The sequence below is a fragment of the Gobio gobio genome, assembly GCF_949357685.1.
Source record: "Gobio gobio genome assembly, chromosome: 16".
Lineage (NCBI taxonomy): Eukaryota > Metazoa > Chordata > Actinopteri > Cypriniformes > Gobionidae > Gobio > Gobio gobio.
In genome coordinates, this window is record NC_137109.1 from 24104400 (window position 1) to 24120740 (window position 16341).

Here is a 16341-nt window from a genome sequence, read left to right on the forward strand (position 1 = left end):
AAATAGTCCAGTGACTCCAGTGGTTCAACCTTAATTTTATGAAGCGACAAGAATACTTTTTGAGTGCAAAAAAAAAAAAAAAAAAAACGACTTGATTTAACAGTCTCCTACATAATGAGAGAATTTTCATTTTTGGGTGAACTATCCCTTTAATATTACAGAATGAAATGTCGACCCAGGATGAGGTATAAGACTGTGAAGCTTTGAGGGTGTACTCATCGTGTCAGGGGTAACTCTTTTGGTGTAAGTCGACTTGCGTAGGCAATCAGCCAGAAGCTACTTAGTTTGGTCTAATAAGTTTTAAATATGGATATTTTTTCTTGCAAAAACATAGCTTTGCTTTAGAAGGCCTTTATAACTCCCTGAAGTCGTATGGATTACTATTATGATGGATGGATGCACTTTTTTGGACCACCATTCACTACCATTATAAAGATTGGAAGAGCAATGATATTTATTAATATAACTTCGATTGTGTTCGTCTGAAAGAAGATTGACATAAACACCTAGGATGGCTTGAGGGTGAGTAAATCATGGGATCATTTTTGGGTGAACTATCCCTTTAAAATGCTATGCCTGAGCATGTGCACTAAACTGAAGTATACTTTGGGCTTAGAGGAGTAGTTCAATTCAGAATTAAAGTTCAAGTCTTTCTTTCATCCTTTTTCAAATAAATTAGGGTTTTTGAGGAAAACATTCCAGGATTTTTCTCCATATATTGGACTTCAATGGGGTACGAAGGTTTGAAGGTTCAAATAGCATTTTCAATGCAGCTTCAAAGAGCTCTACATGATCCCAGCCGAGGAATAAGGGTCTTATCTGCGAAAACGATCGGTCATTTAAAAAAAAATTTTTTTTTAATTGTATATACTTTTTAACCGCAAATGCTCGACTAGCACTGAGATGCGCCAGGCATTATCAGGGCTCGAGAGTGCGACTAAATGGTCGCATTTTGCGACTAAAATTTGAGAGTGTGCGACTGAATTTTACATCCAGTCGCACATGTACGACCAGTAAATTTGCCTGCTGTCGGTACTGGAGAAATTAAGAAAATACACTTACTAATTATAATTGATAGACGTTATGTCTGGCAAATTCTATCTTTGCCAGCCGTTTCTATATGAGATAATATTAAACCATTTGTCCGTGATGCATTTTTGCCATTCGCAATCCAGAAGAGAGAGAAAGCGAGCGAGCTCAGAGCTAACAACTCCACAGCTGTCACGTGGAGCTCCAGCGAACACAACACCACCGTCAGCTTTAATGAGTGAGGATGGCCAAGAGAACTACACAAAAGTTTAGTCTTCTTAAACTTTAGGGATGTGCTGTGATATTAATCTAATTTTATTTTCGATTTTGGCTTTCAAGAATTATAAAAAGAATGAGAAAAAAACTATTCCTATAGCCGTGTTCAGTCGAGCTCATCCTTCCCTTCACAGCTGCTGTCATTTCTCCTTAAACCTAAACTAAACGTCAGATTCAGTGGTTGTTGTAAACTGCAGTCTCTACTGTTGGCGGGATGTGTTTAAAGAGCTATTAAATGCACAATAATCCGCGCAAGAGACGCTGTTTCCAACTTCAAGGCGGTTTATGTGTGTGTGCTGCGAAATTGACCGATTTGCACATTATATTGTAGGCTTTGTGTGCGCGTCTAAACCATCAAATAAACAACAAATAGCCAGTGTCAAAATGACCGGATTGGAGAGTAGTTATTTTAACAGTTTATATCTTAAATGGGCGTAAATAGTTTGGAGAAATAGGAGAATATGATATTAGGCTATTAGTTCTACCTTCGATCTGTCTTAAAGGGGCAGCGTCTAATAAACCTGCTGACGATTGAGCCATTCATTCGAATCGAACAAAAGGCAAATAGAAAATATTCACATCTCTTGAATTAATAACTTTAGCTTTTATAAGCATTAATCTATCCATTTATACAGTGAAAACTATGCAGTGTTATTTTACATTTCATTGCTTTATTAGATTTCTTTGTAGGTTTGTTCTTTCTAAGTAATATTGATGTTAGCAGACCTTCCGAATGCCTGCACCTGGTCCATTTACAAATAGATGTTTTATATTTTTGTTCAAACTTTGCGGTTTCTTTTGCTATAGATATTTTACTTTTCAGATTATAAAGCCATGTTAATTATGTTCTTAATTATGTTTTTTTTTTAATAAAAAAATTATATAAAGTATAATAAAAAGAACCGGTAAGAATACTGTTAAAGTACCGGATCGATAAGCAGTATTAGTAAGAGTAGTAATACCATTAAAACCTTAACGATACCGATCCCTATTAGTAATATAGTGGAAATTAGTAGATTTAGTTAGCATGTTGATTTACGGTGTGCGCCCCTAAAATTTCTGGTTGTGCCCCTAAAATTTTCAGTTGGGGGCCACTGTGCTCCTAGTGAAAAAAGTTAGTCTGGAGCCCTGATTATGTAGTCATATTGAAAAGGTCACGGGTGACGTAGGTGGAGAAGTACCGACCTAGCTTAGAAAGTGAACATGCAAAGTCAAAGCCCTTTAGAAAATAAATAAATAAAAAGGTAAAACAACAATGTCAGATGATTTTGAAGTTGGAGGAGAAAATTAGAATTTTCGCCCTACTCTACCTTTTTGAACTATGTGACGCGTGACCTTTCCAACATGACTGCACAATGCCTATGGTTGCAAAAATCTGGGAATTTTCAAGGCTGGAAACTTTCCGTGGGAATTAACGGGAATATATGGAAATTCATGGGAATAAACTGGGAATTTGCAAAATTGCAGGTTAGCCTATAACAGGGAACTTGAATGCAGTCTTGAAAAATCTTGGTTAAAACAACTAGATTTAATGCACTTTCAGTTGAATTTCTATTATTTCTATTTCTATTACAGCAGGGCTATTGAGGCCACACACCCTGCATGCACTGAGTTTGATAAAAAAAGACAGGAAAAAAACTGAAATATTATTACAATTTAAAATAGTGGCTTTCTATTTTAATAGACTTTAAATTATAATTTATTTCTGTAATGCAAAGCTGAATTTTCAGCATCATTACTCCAGTCTTCAGAGTCACATGATCCTTCAGAAATCATTCTAATATGATGATTTTTTTAAGGATTCTTTGATGAAGCATATTAGAATTATTACTGAAGGATCATGTGACACTGAAATAAATAACATGCATAACAATAAATATATTTAATTTACATATTTACTACATTAGAAGTCATTTATTGGAAACAAATATATCAATATGCAATATATAAATAACATGTCCGCTTATGACCAAACAAAATGTTTATATTTATGTTTGTATATGATACCGTTTATAACATTTCCCAAAATTTAAAAGTTCCCAAAATTTCCAATTTATTCTTATAATCCGTAGATTGCCATAAATTCCTGTCAAATTTCAAAATTGGAATATTTCCAAAACTCCCCAGATTAAATGTACTGGAAATGTTCCGCCCCTTTGCAACCAATGCCTAGCGCATCTTAGAAATAGTGCTAGTCGAGCATTTGTGGTTAAAATGTTTTGTTTTTTTGGGGTTGAAAATGACAAATTGTTTCGCAGATAAGACCCTTATTCCTCGACTGTGATCGTGTAGAGCTCTTTGAAGCTGCATTGAAAGTGCAATTTCAACCCGTTGTACTCCACTGAAGACCACTATATGGAGAAAAATCCTGGAATGTTTCCTCAAAAACCTTCATTTCTTTTTGACTGAAGAAAGAAAGACATGAACATCTTGGATGGCGTTGGGGTGAGTAAATTATCAGGAAATTTAAATTCTGAAGTGAACTACTCCTTTAACAGCTGTTCATTGAAATACAAAATTTTATTGCACCAAATTTTCACCCCAAATATGTGTCCAGGTGTGAACAGTCCTAAAGACAAAACTGTTCAAATTAAATTGTGGCAAGGCATCATGAATAGGCTACACATTGTGTGATTTTTATAACCTTAAAATCGTTTAACACCTTGATCATTGATGCAATTACATGCAAATGTGGCACACTGGGGCAGCCACATTTTAAAGCTTTGATAAAGTGCCCTTTTGGTTGGCCCTTTGTGGTCCAGTTGTCAGACGGGGTTGTAACTTGCGTCACTGAACATGATAACGTTCAGTCTGGGGAAACACACACATGTCATGGTCTTGCGTAAAAAATAAAATAAAAAAACAGTGTGTGTGTGTGTGTGTGTATACACACACACACACACACACACACACACACACACACACACACACACACACACACACACCAAGTGGTGTTTATTAGTGATACTGGCGTGTACAATATGCACTCATAATCTCATCTTCAAAGATGCCTTGAAATTCCGATGAAGTAGACTACTTAAATGATCAAAAATAAGTTATTTAAACAGAAAAGCCACGTTGCAGAAAGTGCATTTTCATACATCTCTCTCTCTCTCTCTCTCTCTCTCTCTCGCTCGCTCGCTCTCTCTCAAATTTGAACACTATGAGGTGTTAGTGTGACAAATTAAAAATAGCAACATTCAAAAACCAAAGTCTGAATATTATTAACGACACCCAAACTTTATAAACAAATGCAACCATTCATAAATAACTATCTATACACAATCAATCCCAATTTCACATCAAGTTAAGCAAAATAGGCTTAACTTCTCGTATAGCCTAATCGCATAAACTTTATGAAAAACGTATGAAATGTATTACGAAAACTAAATAGCCTATATGAAAGAAACGAGGTAATATAACAGTGGTTTGTTTCATGCTCTGTGCTCTGACTGCATGAATGGCACTATTGAAAACAAAACTGCAACGTGTACAACTGACTTACAGTATCCGATGAAGGAAAAGCTGCAGAGATTGTGTTGAAAACTCACCTCAGACCGTCTGCGCTGCGTGATCGATTCATTTAGTCATGGTCATCCGGGAGGACATTCAATCACTCAAGAGTTTCGTCTGACAGCATGTACAGATGTATTACTTAAACTTCAGGATCTACTCTGTGACATATATGAAGCCATGCTAAATTCCTAATATCACGTGGACAGCGAAAAGCTAGCCTATTACCACTTGTCACGTGACTGTTAATTCCTAGCTGGATCCGAAGCCTAAAACACTGCTTTCTCAGTATTCATATAGTTTTCGGAGCCGGAGGTCGACAGCACAAACCTCACAAAGTTTTGACACAGACCCTGTGTCCGGGTTGCGAATACTACGGCGAAGGCTTGTCTTATGAATATTTATTTTGTGCGCCCAGTAGGTCGACTTGATTGGCCATAAGCAGACATAGGTCAGTGTGACGAATGTTACTGTGCTGAAGGTTTGGCTCATGAATATCAATAAGTCTATTTAATAGTCATAAATCAAACCTTCGCAATAGTAGGCTATATAGCTAATTCATACATAGCCTTTTTAATTTATTGTAACCCAGGTCTAAATTAGAAATGAATAGGGTATAATGCCAACTGCTTTTGATTTACCTTTGAATTAGGGTAAATTGTCCATTAATTTTACATAAAGGTACAAGGGGTCATATATGAAGTATATATCCTAAATTTCATGATATTTCTAATGGATTAATTTTTACATTTCTAACTAAATATGCGCATTTAGAATTAATGCTCTTATGAAAGTCGTGGTAAAATATGTTTGCTATGGGTCCCTGGGTTAGCTGATAATCTAGACATGTTGAAAACATTTGTTTTAACAATAGCTACATTGTTCACCAATAACTTTTGAGCAAAAATCCTGCGATAACTAATTGAGGCTTTGTCAGAAGATTGAAAAACCCAATATTTACTAACATTAATGTTAGTATCGGCAGACTTTATCACCATTACATAATTTAGCAAGACATTGACTTTCTTAATCTACAAAAATCCAGCAATTTATTCATCAGAGAAAACAGACAGATGCAAATATTTTCACTCATTTTGACTGAAACAAAAATAAAATATATATTGATATATATATATATATATATATATATATATATATATATATATATATATATATATATATATATATATATATATATATATATATATATATATATATATATTTAAATATATATATATATATATATATATATATATATATATATATATATATATATATATATATATATATATATTAATCTTTGTTAACGTTAGTTCATAAAAATACAGCTGTTCATGGTTTGTTCATGTTAGTTCACAGTGCATTAACTAATGTTAACAAAATTTTTATAGTGCATTAGTAAATGTTGAAATGAACATTAACAAAGATAAAGAAATGCTTTATGAGTGCAGTTCATTATTAGTTCATGTTAACTTATGTAGCTAACTAATCAACCTTATTGTAAAGTGTTACCATTTAGTCATATTTTAAAGTCTCAAAGCCTATTGAGAACTGCTGCATGTTTGTTCTTATCAGTGAGGCAACATTGGAACTCTAATTTTATTTAGCTGTGACTGGGTTGTCAAAATTCACTCAGGAGTAACATATGAGGACCATAAAGGTTTAATGATTATGTGAGCAAATGTACTTGATCAAAGCTTGTGGCTGTGTTTTACTTTCAGAGCTGATTTGATTAATCAAAAAGATTTGATTAACAATCAATCACTGGAATGAGGCTGACAATACACAAACTATCAACACATCTCTGTGATTGATTTTGTATTTCGTAGTAAGATTTGTTGTGAATTCATCATAGGACAGGACGATTTTCATTATTTTATTCTTTTGATTTTGTGTGAAATATGATCCAGATGAGAAGCAACTGCGTGATTACTAAAGTTTTTAACATTTCCTTGACAGATTTGTTGAGCACCAAAATATATTTACGTCCTATAGGATAATGAAACCCTGTGGGTCGAGTAAGAGCATAAAAATGAGTACTCCACTGCTGTGAGGTCACAGGTTTTAATCCATACAGCCTTCAAACTCTACATGCTTGTGGAAATTTAGCCACACTCCCCTGGAAGAAACAAAGAGCACAGTGTGTGTATGAATGTTCCTAGAACACAGGGAGGGGTTTGATGCAGTGTATTTGTGTGGAATCTTTCCATTGCTCAACATTCCTGTGACAGTAATTATTTGTGCAATGTTTTAATCGACATAGCATTTTCAAATCCTTTTACATATAACTGCAATCTGCATGTATGGAATAGAAACTACTGCAGAAGATATACCATTCTGTACATGTTTGTGAGTTTATATGCTACAATGTAAAATAACTGATTTCTTGAGAAAGGGGCTGTTTAAGCAGGTGTTGTTGTTGTTCACTATTATACAAGTGTTTGTCATTTCAACAGATTATACCCCAATTTTCATAAATACAGCTAACAATCAGCTAATACATGAAGGAAGCATGCAGGCAATGTCATGTAACAACAGTAGAGTGATTCAGTGGCAGGTGAATGAGGAGCACAAATCTGCTCTCATGTACCATATGGGCATCCAATTCTCACTATGTTAACTATGACTTTTGCCTCAATAAACTCCTAATTACATCTTATTAATAGCAGTTGTTACGTTTAGGTTTTGCGATTATGAATGTAGAGTAAGTTAATGCAGAATAGGGCATTAATATGTGCTTTAATAAGCAGCCAATATCCTAGTAATATGCATGCTAATAAGCAACTAGTTAAAAGCGAGAATTGGACCCTAAACTAAAGTGTTACCAAAATATTATTTATTTTTAAAAAGTCACTTCGAAGTTTCTGCTAATGTATAACTGTGCATCTCTTCCTTAATCAGGCAGCTAAACCATCTTTTCAAGTTTGTTTCAGTTCAGGTTGGACTGGTTGAAAACCAACATGACTGCAACGTCGAGTGTACAACTGAGTCACTATATCCACTGAAGGATAAAGCTCCACTTAAAATATAGGTTGAAAATACACCTCTAAATTGTAGGTGTTACTGCAATCCTACATTTGCATATATGTTCACGTCTGGCAGACAACTTGACAACTTGTCATGCTTAGCCTACATTAATACAGACATTGGCATTGAACCCATGACCTTGGTTTTTGTAACCCTGTCAGGTACAGGAACTACAGCCGGACTACTGAAACTGTCAATAAACAATACATGCAGTCACTTTACAAAAGAGGTGCTGCTGACAAAAAAACTCGCCTATATAACAAACATGCCAAAGCTTCAGGAACACATTCAACAGCCCTTCAATGGACATAATTACGACATTCAAGATAAACAGAAAGCACGTCATATAGGTAACAACAGGTGAAGATTCATTCAAAAATATAGCCCATGTCATGTTAAAACAGTGAAATCCCAGTTAAAATCAGTTAAATGCCTCTATTCACTTCTGAAATGCCCTCTTCCTTCCTAATCATCATGGAAGCAAAGCCCTCACTTCAAAGGTTGTGCATACGGAAACTTGTTTAGACATTTGTTGGGTCTACTTAGTTACTTATGGAAAGTAATCGTTACGTTACTTTTGTGTTACGTTTTCACTTGAGATGGGCGTGCTTGTTTGCTTTTTTTAATAACCAAAAAACACAAAAGTTGTATTTTGCCAACTGTAAAGGCTCTTTCACAACAAAAGTTAAATGAATAAGCCTCAGGCTGAATTAAATGCAAATTCACACCTGTACAGTACAGACCTTTCAGCTGTGCTGCCATTCTGAATCATAAAAGAACAGGACGCAGGAAAATAAAGTGCACCTTACACATGATTTCTCTCTACATGAGGACAGAAGCGCTGTTGGTCAATAAATGGGAAAACAAAGTAACTGGCATTACTTATCTGAAAACGTAACTCAGATATTTTGTTTTAAATTTAAAAGTAATGCATTACTTTACTAGTTACTTGAATAAAGTAATCTGATTATGCAACTTGCGTTACTTATAATGCGTTAAAAAAACGCACACTCTGTCAAGTCAAGTCATCTTTATTTATATAGCGCTTTTAACAATGCCGATCGTTTCAAAGCAGCTTCAAAGTGTTAAACAGGAAAATAATGCAACCGAATTTTATTCAGCCGTATAGCCATTCCGGAGAAAACGGTGATGTCATCATTTCATTTCAATTATCATACAGTGACAGTGTGGGCTTTAGATCAGTAATTTGATCAGTAATTTAGTTTATTTGGATATTTAGTTGAACAATTTAGTGTCCCCAACTGAGCAAACCAAGCCAGAGGCAACAGTGGCAAGGAAACCAAAACCCCATCAGGTGACCTAATGGAGAAAAATAAACCTTGGGAGAAACCAGCCTCAGCCGGGGTGCCAGTTCTCCTCTGGCCAATTAACAAACATCGTATGATTATTATTCTGGCAACTTTACAGGTCAGAGGTCATAATAGATCGGAATATTCGAAAGATCAGAGGCAGCAGGCCGGAGACGGGTTTTTTGAGGATGATGTGTCGATTAAATAATTATTAAATAGGAATAATCGAAATATCGGAGTTATCACGCCGGACACGGGTTTATTGAGGATGCCGTGTTGATGAAACAATTATTAAAGTGCAATATTCGAAAGATCAGTGGCAACACGCCGGAGATGGATTTGAGGATGCCGTATTGATGAAACAATTATTAAATTGTAATATTTGAACAATCTGAGTCATCACGCCGGAGACGGGTTTGAGGATGCCGTATTGATGAAACACTTATTAAATTGTAATATTTGAACAATCTGAGTCAACACGCCGGAGACAGGTTTATTGAGGATGCCGTGTCGATGAGGCAATTTCAGGGGGAGTCTAATTGACACGGTCTCTGCAGACACTTCAGGGTCATGCGTTGGTCATGTCTGGTCCACCATCTGATCTGGATACGGCCTGGATCTGGCTGACTGCAGTAGACCTCGGGATAAAGCAGAGAGACTATCATTAGCGTAGATGCCATTCTTCTGATGATGTCACGAGTACATCAGGTGTTATGGGAAGTGTTCCCGGTTCTGGCTGACCTAGTTAATGCAGCCTAACAATCATTTAATTGAAAAAGTGTTTTATGTGTATGCCATATAAAGAGATGTGTTTTTAGTCTAGATTTAAACTGACAGAGTGTGTCTGCTTCCCGTACAATGTTAGGAAGACTGTTCCAGAGTTTAGGTGCTAAATAGGAAAAGGATCGACCGCCTGCAGTTGATTTCGATATTCTCGGTATTATCAACTGGCCAGAATTTTGAGACCGTAGTAGACGTGATGGAGTATAATGTGTTAAGAGCTCGCTCAAGTACTGGGGAGCTAAACCATTTAGTGCTTTGTAAGAAATAAGCAAGATTTTAAAATGTATTCGATGTTTAATAGGGAGCCAGTGCAGTGTTGACAGAACCCGGCTAATATGGTTATACTTCCTGATTCTAGTAAGAACTCGAGCTGCTGCGTTTTGGACCAGCTGGAGTTTGTTTATTAAGTGAGCAGGGCAACCACCCAGTAGAGCATTACAATAATCTAGGTCCTTTTGCATTTTGCATTGAGAGCATGTGCCGTAATTTAGATATATTTTTAAGATGGCAGAATGTAATTTTACAGATGCTAGAAACGTGGCTTTCAAACGAAAGATTGGAATCAAAGAGCACACCCAGGTTCCTCACTGACGACGAGGACTTGACAGAGCAGCCATCAAGTGTTAGACAGTATTCTAGGTTACTACTTGTGGAGCTTTTTTGTCCAATAATTAAAAATTCATTTTTTTCTGAATTGAGTTGCAGGAAATTACTGGTCATCCAATGTTTTATATCAGCTATGCATTCCGTTAATCTTGTGAATTGGTAAGTTTCTTCGGGGCGTGAAAAAATATAGAGCTGAGTATCGTCAGCATAACAATGAAAACTAACAGCATGCTTACTAATGATATCTCCCAGTGGTAGCATGTACAGGGTGAAAAGCAACGGTCCTAGCACTGAGCCTTGCGGTTCTCCATACGGAACTTGTGATTGGTGTGACATATCTTCATTTACTACTACAAACTGATAGCAGTCACATAGGTATGATTTAAACCATGCCAATGCAATTCCACTAATGCCTACATCATTTTCGAGTCTATTCAAAAGAATGTTGTGGTCGATAGTATCAAATTCAGCGCTAAGATCGAGTAACACTAATAGACAGATACAGCCACGATCGGATGATAAGAGTAAATAATTTGTAACTCTGATGAGAGCAGTCTCAGTACTATGATACGGTCTAAATCCTGACTAGAAATCCTCACAGATACCATTTCTTTCTAAAAAGGAACATAATTGTGAAGACACTGCCTTTTCAAGTATTTTTGACAGAAAGGGTAGATTTGAGATTGGCCTGTGATTGACTAATTCTGTAGGATCAAGTAGCATTTTTTTAATAAGTGGTTTAATAATAGCCAACTTAAAAGTTTTCGGTACATATCCTAATGACAAAGATGAATTAATGATATTAAGAAGAGTCTATGAACTCTGGTAGCATCTCTTTTAATAGCCTAGTCGGTACAGGGTCGAGCATACATGTTGTTGATTTTGATGATTTAACAAGTTTAGCCAATTCTTCTTCTCCTATAGCAGTGAATGAGTGATTTTTCCTCAGTGACACTACAATGCTCTGTCTGATGTGATACTGTAGTAGACGGCTGCATGGTTCAAATTTTCTTCCTAATATTATCAATCTTACATGTAAAGAAGTTCATATAGTCATTACTGCTGTGCTGTTTACAAACATCAGAAGTTGAAGCTTTATTTTTGGTTAATTTAGCTACTGTATCGAATAAATACCTTGGGTTGTGTTTGTTTTCTTCCAAGAGAGTCGATAAATAAGCAGATCTAGCAGTTTTTACGGCCTTTCTGTATGCGATCATGCGCTCTTTCCACGAATTACGAAAGACCTCTAGTTTTGTTTTCTTCCAGCTGCGCTCCATTTTTCTGGCTGCTGTTTTAAGAGCCCGAGTGTGCTCGTTGTACCATGGCGTTGGACTATTTTCTTTAATCTTCTTAAAGCGCAGGGGAGCAACTGTGTCTAAAGTTTTGGAAAAGAGAGAGTCAATAGTTTCTGTTGCAACATCGAGTTCTTCTAAGCTATCTGGGACGTTGAGGAGATGATACTGATGAGGAAGATTATTTCAATTTAAAGATTACTCTGATTATTTATTACTTAGTATCTCATAACTTTTACATTTTATGTCATCATTGCAATTTTATGATTATTAGTCATAATTAGGATTTACCAAACCATGTTTTTTGGTAACGCTTTAGATTACGGCCTGGAAAGTACTGTGTAAGTAAAGAGAATTTACAGCATAATTTTCGGTAATTATAGTGTAACTATAAAGTAAGTATGTGTAGGTATAAGGGAACAATATGTAATAGTGGGGGAATAAAGGGGTAACTATCAGGAAAATTAACACATTATTTATACTGTAAGTATTTTTTAATTAAGGGGTAATTATCCATGTAGTTACAGGGTAAGTACAATAAACAACACATACAAAATCGGATATCACTCGGAAATATTTAATCCAAACTTAATCCAAAACAGATTTGACACTTCTTATTCATTTTTTTTTTTTTTTAAATAAACTTTCCATTTCAAATAATAACGTCCGGACAGAAAGAGGCACGTTTTGTCCCTTTTTTTGTTTCTCTTGCTTGTCTTCCTCTTCTTCTTTATCATTATTTCGACTGATGGATCTTAAAATGATATTTTGATGATGAAAATGATGGTCTTTTGATATTTTGTATTATTATTTATTAAAATAAAAAGTACACCAAGAAATGCTCTCATAATTTACTAATCTTTTCGCCTCCGATCAGCTGTTACCAGCGCGTGCATGAGTAAAGAAGCTTCAAGCTTTCATGACGTTCTCGCGCGCGTTTAATCTGAAACACACGTGAGAACTGCTGGTCGGAAGCGATAGTCTACAGTTTAAATTTTTTTTTATATTGTTATTTTTCTTATAAACACTTATCGTTTCACTTCAGAAGACATTGATTCATCCATTGGGGTCGTATGGATTACTGTAGTTATTGCTGTATGTGCTGTTTGATGCTTGAACTTTTAGGAACCCAAATGAGTTTTCATTAGCAGAGATTATTTATTTTTCTGTGTTCATATGAAGAAATAAAGTTGTATGTACATCTCGGATGGCATGAGGGTGAAAGACGAGTAAACGGTGAGGACATTTCTGCGTGAACTGTATTTTCAGTGTAGCTGATACATAATACAGAATAGCTAGAGACATCCATCTTAAGATTCATCTGTGGCAAGGACGAAAAAGTAGAGGAACTAGACGAAGATAAAGCCAAGCACGAGAAACGAATAAATGTTGTAAATCTGTTTTAAAAAACTTGTTTTTTAAATAAAGGTTTCCGAGTAATATCAGATTGTGTACGTGTTTTTATTGTACTTACCCTGTACTACATGAAACAAGAGGGGAACAAGAACCACTTTAATTTACAGCCCGCAGATTCATACTTACCCTGTAACTATACGAAACAAGAGGGGAACAAACACCACTTTAATTTACAACCCGCAGATTCATGCTTACCCTGTAACTATACGAAACAAGAGGGGAACAAACACCACTTTAATTTACAACCCGCTGATTCATACTTACCCTGAAACTATACGAAACAAGAGGGGAACAAACACCACTTTAATTTACAACCCGCAGATTCATACTTTCCATGTAACTATACGAAACAAGAGGGGAACAAACACCACTTTAATTTACAACCCGCAGATTCATACTTACCCTGTTACTACATGGATAATTACCCCTTAATTAAAAAATACTTACAGTATAAATAATGTGTTAATTTTCCTGATAGTTACCCCTTTATTCCCCCAATATTACATATTGTTCCCTTATACCTACACATACTTACTTTATATTTACACTATAATTACCGAAAATTATGCTGTAAATTCTCTTTATTTAGGCAGTACTTTCCGGGCCGTAATCTAAAGCGTTAAATGGGATTCCATAATTATGAGATTTAAAATGGCATGTATAAAGCTTGTAGTGAGTTGAAACAAGGGCAAAAGTCCTGGGTGAATAGAGCTATGTGATGTGATTTATTGGAATCATCAACAGAGGAATTATAAAGAAAAGTGGGGGAAGTAGAAACAAGGCATTTGCAGGTGAACGTGGAAGGAAAAGCTTCTGTATTGTTGAAGAATGACGAGGGATCTTACCTGAAATGGTTAAGACCAATCAGGCATAACATTATGACAGGTGAAGTGAATAACACTGATTATCTCTTCATCACGGCACCTGTTAGTGGGCGGGATATATTAGGCAGCAAGTAAACATTTTGTCCTCAAAGTTGATCTGTTAGAAGCAGGAGAATTGGGCAAGCGTAAGGATTTGAGCGAGTTTGACAAGGGCCAAATTGTGATGGCTAGACGACAGTCAGGGCATCTCCAAAACTGCAGCTCTTGTGGGGTGTTCCTGGTCTGCAGTGGTCAGTATACTGGTCCAAGGAAGGAACAGTGGTGAACCTGCGACAGGGTCATGGGCGGCCAAGGCTCATTGATGCACGTGGGCTGGCCCGTGTGGTCCGATCAAACAGACGAGCTACTGTAGCTCAAATTGCTCAAGAAGTTAATGCTGGTTCTGATAGAAAGGTTTCAGAATACACAGTGCATCACAGTTTGTTGTGTATGGGGCTGCACTGCATAGATTTTGCTGTGTACCTAAGCATTGTTGCAGACCTTTCATGGGAACGGTATTCCCTGGTGGCTGTGGTCTCTTTCAGCAGGATAATGCGCCCTGCCACAAAGCAAAAATGGTTCAGGAATGGTTTGAGGAGCACAACCTCAATCAACAAACAAGTCCGATCCATGGAGGACCCACCTCGCAACTTACAGGACTTAAAGGATCTGCTGCTAACATATTGATGCCATACCACAGCACGCTACAACAGTGTGTAAGCCAAAGAGGAGAAGTGCATGTTGTGAAAGTGAGTGTGACTCGTAACTGTTGCATATTAGGTCAGTGAAATCATCAAAAACACAATGTAAGTGCAACAAGAGTGAGCTAAATATGTATATGCAGAAGTGGTGAAAGCTGTTGAAATGAGGACCAAATGGAAGAGAAAGGAGAGTAATGCCAGAAACATATACTGTACAAAAGTACATGAACGTTATTGCTTGGCCATTGCACTGCAAGTGGGTGGTCCTGTTAGGTTAACCTTAACTCTTGCGTTACTGTAGTGATAATAAACCTCAGTACTCAAGCAATACCGTTACTTTCAAATATCTGTGCCATGACTTACAAGTATAGCAAGCTGCATTATGCACGAAAATTATGAAGCAACCAGAGGCATCTGTTTTTGCTTCTGCCTTAAATCTATAAGCCAAGGACCCCTTCAGTGGGAATTACATTTTTATTTTACTTACTACATTTTATTGACATATTATAGAAGAATTAATATTAAAAAAAAAATTAAGCTTTAGTTAAAAATGTTAAATAAAAAGGGATGGGGGATAATAGAGGACACTACCTTTTAAACAGACAAGATGCATATAATAGTAAAATTATTTGAAAGATGCAAAAGAGCTGGTGTTATTGACTTATGCAATATGTTGTAGTTCAGACACTGGAAAAGGAGAAGGGTTTCAGGCACATAACACTTTATATTTATTCCATTAATATTAAATTCCATTATGAGCAGTGTTGAGTTTAACTATTACTAAGTAATCCCATACTAAAGTTTTAACCTTACTAAAGGATTAATCTTATTTTTTCTGTAATTTAATTACAGTTACTTCTGATTGAACTAAATACTGTGTATAGAACAATTATATATAATACAATAGTGGAATTAACATCAGAAATGTAGTGTCCTAACTTTAAAATGCATTATTTTTTATGTAGGGGCTATCATTCTCACATTTGTAACTTTGCTGCAGTTAATAAGAATGATTGATGTAGTTGTATATTATTTATTTGAATGAATTAAAAGAGACGTTTCCTGTCTGAATCACTAGTCAAGGTTGATATAGGATTTAGAAAGTAATTAGTAATGCTACTTTTTGGAGAGAGTTATTTGTACAGTAATATAATTACACTATTGAAGATAAGACTAAGTAATTTCATTTCATTTCATTTCATTTCAATACTTTATTCATCCCCAAGGGGCAATTAACAAGGCCACGTAGAGTAACACACAGTCACTATCATAAAATAGTCATACAATAGACATATAACACTGTGCACAAGTGCAAATATTTATGAATATTTATGAGATTTATTTGTAACTAGTATAGGCTAATAAATAACTTTTTAGAGGAATTTACCCAATGCTGATTATGAGTTCTGTTGGGATAAGGAGGAGGTCCCAGTGAAAGCCCTCAGAGGTCACAGAAGGGGGCACTAATGAGACGGTTTTCACTAAAAGAGATCAAGATAAAACGCAAAACTAGATTTAAAGGAAC

General features: G+C 35.8%; 1 protein-coding gene across 2 annotated transcripts in view; it reads right to left on the reverse strand.

Moving 5' to 3' along the window:
• slc26a2 (solute carrier family 26 member 2) overlaps positions 1-16341 on the reverse strand; it is a 39166-nt gene that overhangs the window by 11053 nt on the left and 11772 nt on the right. Inside the window, exon 1 of one of the 2 annotated variants that reach the window (XM_079839710.1) lies at positions 4857-5190. The exons of the other annotated variant lie outside the window; for it this stretch is intronic. The gene's annotated coding sequence lies outside the window, so the exon portion shown is untranslated. Of the gene's footprint in view, positions 1-4856; positions 5191-16341 lie in introns of those variants that run through there. 2 annotated transcript variants of the gene reach the window in all.